Source organism: Chrysochloris asiatica, unplaced genomic scaffold, assembly GCF_000296735.1.
Source record: "Chrysochloris asiatica unplaced genomic scaffold, ChrAsi1.0 scaffold00252, whole genome shotgun sequence".
Lineage (NCBI taxonomy): Eukaryota > Metazoa > Chordata > Mammalia > Afrosoricida > Chrysochloridae > Chrysochloris > Chrysochloris asiatica.
The window spans coordinates 3,559,861-3,564,071 of NW_006408770.1; positions in this window are offsets into that span (position 1 = coordinate 3,559,861).

A 4,211-nucleotide genomic window follows, 5' to 3' on the forward strand; every position below is an offset into this window, starting at 1 on the left:
TAAAACAGAAGGATTCCTAAAAAAAAAAAGATTTACAGCCTTGGAAACCCTGTACAGGGTCGCTGTGAGTCGGAACGGACTCCACAGCACATAACAACAACAACATACAAAACCTACAGTCAATATTGAAAGTGCGATGGGCTGCCAAAAGAACGTTTTGGAAAAAGTGCAGCCAGAGTGCGCCTTGGAGGCCAAGACAGCTAAACTTCATCTCTCATACTTTGAACATATTGTCAAGAGGGGCCCGTCGCTGGAGAAGGATATCATGTTTGGTAAGGTGGAGGGTCAGAGAAAAAGAGGAAGACCCCCAAAGAGATGGACTGGCCAAGTGGCAGCATCGATGGACTCAAGCGTGGCAACAGTAATGAGGTTGGCCTAGGATCGGGCAGTGCGTTCTGCTGTGCATAAGGTCACTATGGGTCGGTACTGACTCGATGGCACCTAACAACAACAATAGCCAGTATTATTCTCAACAAAGAAACTGAAAACATTCACCTTGAAATCAGGAAGCAGACAAAAATGCCCTTTATCACCACTACTGTACAAAATTGTACTGAATTCCTAGCTAAAGCACAGACAAGAAATATAAATAAGGGGCATTCAAGTTGGTAAGAAAGAAATAAAACTATCTCTATTTACAAATTATATGATATCCTGGTGTGCTGCTGTAGGATCAGCACTGGACTGCAAACCACAACGTTGGCAGTTCAAACCCACCAGCTGCTCCTTGGAAACCCTATACAAGGTCGCTATGAGTCGGAACCAACTCAACAACACTTAACAACAACAATTCTGTGGCGCTGTAAAATGAGCACTGGACCACAAGATCGGTTTGAACCACAAGGTTGACAGTTCAAACTCACCAGCTGCTCTCAGAAACAGGTTCACTATGATGAGTCCAAATCAACTTAACTCGAGCTCAGCTGTTCACAGCCAGGTTAGCAGTTTGAATCTACCAGTTGTTCTGTGGGAGAAAGATGAGTTTTTCTACTCACATAAAGATTTATAGCCTCGGAAATCCTATACAGCCAGGGTTGCTATGCGTCAAAAATGACTCGGTGCATGCAACCACCAATGACCATACCAATCTTTTCACAAACCATACTGGCAAAATTGAATGTCTGTTCCCTGGTGTAGTGTTGTGGGTTAACGTGCTGAACTGCAAGGTTGCTTTGAACCGCAAGGTCAATGGTTCAAGCTCACCAGCTGCTCCTCAGAAACTCTATGCAGGGTGGCTATGGGTCAGAACCGACCCGACAGCACTTAGTAACAGGAACATTACCAGAAAAATGGAACAGGATCCATACTTCACACGACATGCAAAAACTAAATCTAAACTGATCAAAGACCTAAACATAAAACCTAAAATTATAAAGAAAAAATAGGGGCAACACTGTTGTTGTTTTTAAGTACCGCCGAGTCGGTTCCGACCCATAGCAACCCTGAATAGGGTTTCCGAGGAGCAGCTGGTGAGCTTGAACTGTCGACCTTGCAGTTCAAAGCGACTTTGCAGTCTGGCATATTAACACACAGCGCCACACCAGGACTCAATACTAAGAGCCCTAATATATGGCAAAAATAGAATACCAAACGTAACTAAAAATGCACAAATAGCAGAAGATGAACTAGATAAATGGAACTTCCTAAAAATTATTTACATATGTTAATCAATTGGGGTCCTGGTGCAGCACTGCAGGATAAGCACTTAACTGAAGAACTGGCAATTCCTACATAGGGTCACTATGAGTCAGAACCAACTCAACAGCACTTAACAACAACAATCAAAACATATCCCAAAAGAATATAAAGAGAACCTACAGACTGAGGAAATTTTGGGGGGTGTAACATATCCAACAAGGGTCTGTAGTGTAGTCAATTATCTAATGTCTCTTCTAGCCAAGTCTAGAAGTTTGGTAGTCTGCAAGTCCTACTAAACATTTCTGCCCTGCTGGGTCTGGGTAAGACAAGGTGGGAGATGATATTGATAGGCTGGAATGATTCAGTTATGGATGTTAGCACAGTTAATTGCAAATTTAAAAAAATGTGAACTTCTAGACATGGATATAAAATGAACCATCTCAGAAGCAGGAGGGGATCTCACCACCAGTAAAAAAGGCGACCCAGGAGGGAAAAGCCTCCTTTGGATCCTGAAATCTCTGCACATTGACACCAGAGAAGCTGCAAAGGAGCAGCAGCAGCAGAACCAAGAACCAGAGCATGAGACAGAACAGTGGGTTTCCCAGCCCACAGAGCAAGTTAAGATGAATGACTTTGGGCAAAAAGCTTGCTTTTTGTAGCACTGAGTACCTTCAGGCTAAGACTTATGGTGGAACAGTGTGTCCTATGGGCATTTATCAGCAAATGACTGGAACAACTAAATGTGCCCTGAGCATTTTTGGCCCCAATTGTAGCCTGTTAACTTTGAATAAACCCCATAACTGTATTTTGTCTGAGTCCTATGTGGCCACTGCAACAGATTATTGAACCCAGTTGAATAAGTGAGTGTCATGAGAGGTATGGTTTGGTTCATATTTTTTGCAGATCTAATCTATAAAATTTATAGACAACTTCAATAATTCAACAAAAGAAAATCATATTTAGAAATAGGCACAGGATAACACTTCACAAACTACAAAGAAAATGAAAATACAAGAAGAACATGGAAACATTAAAACTATGAGGACACTCACAAGAAAGAACACAAAAAGCATGAACTCAGCACAGGAAGACACCCAGAACAAAGAAAGCATCAGCATTACACACACACACAAAAACAAGCATAATGGCAGCAGTTAATCCATACCTATCCATAATTACACTGAATGTAAACAGATTAAATGCACCAGTTAAGAGACAGAGGGTGACAGAATGGATAAGAAAAAAAGATCTTTCAATATGCTGTCTGCAAGAGACATCTTACACACAGAAGACAAAAACAGACTAAAAGTCATAGGATGGAAAAATATATATATACCAAGCTAATTGTGATAAAAAATAAACAGAAGTGGCAGTACTAATTTCTGATAAAATAAACATTAAGGAAAATACCAGGATAATAGATAAAAATGGACCTTATCTTATGATTAAAGGGACAATTGAACAAGATGACATAATGATAATACACATCCATGCTCCCAATGCAAGAGTTAAGACAAAAATGAAAAGTCTAATAGATCAGAAGAAATAAATAGCCGAATCTAAAATAATAGTGGGCAATTTTAATACACCGCTTTCAAAAATGGATAGAACCAGAAAGAAACTTGACAAAGACAGAGGAACTAAACAACACAATCAGTCAACTGTACCTCATAGATGTGTACAGAGCATTCAACCCAACAACAGCACAATACACATTCTTTTCCAGTGCACATGGAACATTTTCCAGAATACACCATGTGTTAGGCCACAAAACAAAACTTCATAAATTTACAAATATCAAAATACTACAAATCATCTGCAAAGAACACAATACTATCAAATTAGAAATCAACAATAGGAAGGCTAAGGAAATAAAGTCAAATACATGGAAAGTTAATAACACCCTGCTGAAAAGCACTGGGTAGTAGAAGAAATAAACAATGTTCCTAGAAACAAAAACACAACATACCAAAATCTTTGGGACACTGCGAAGAAAACTTATTGCATTAAATACACACATCAAAAAGCAAGGGATAACCAAAATAAACACATTAACACAGCATCTCCAACAATTAGTAACAGAACAACACAAGGAACCTACAGCCACCAAAAGAAAAGAAATAATAAAGTTTAGAGCAGAAATAAATGAGATAGAAAACAGAAAAAATATAGAAAGGATCAATAAGACAAGAAACTGGTTCTTTGAAAGGATTAACAAAACTGACAAACCATTGCCAAACCTAACAAAAGAAAAGAGAAGAAGACACAAATAACATGAATTAGAAAACACATGGGCAATGTCACAATGGAATCAAAGGAAATCAAAAGAATAACAGAATACTATGAAGAGTTGTATTCCAACAAATTTTAAAACTTAAGAGTGAAGTACAAAAACCTGAACAGACCAATAACAAAACAAGAAATTGATCAGGTCATCAAAAAACTCCCAACCAAAAGAAGTCCAGGCACAGATGGATTCACTGGTGAGTTCTACCAAACATTCAGGGAAGAGCTGTCACAAATTCGACTCAAATTATTCCAGAGGAGGATGGAAAACTTCCTAATTCATTTTA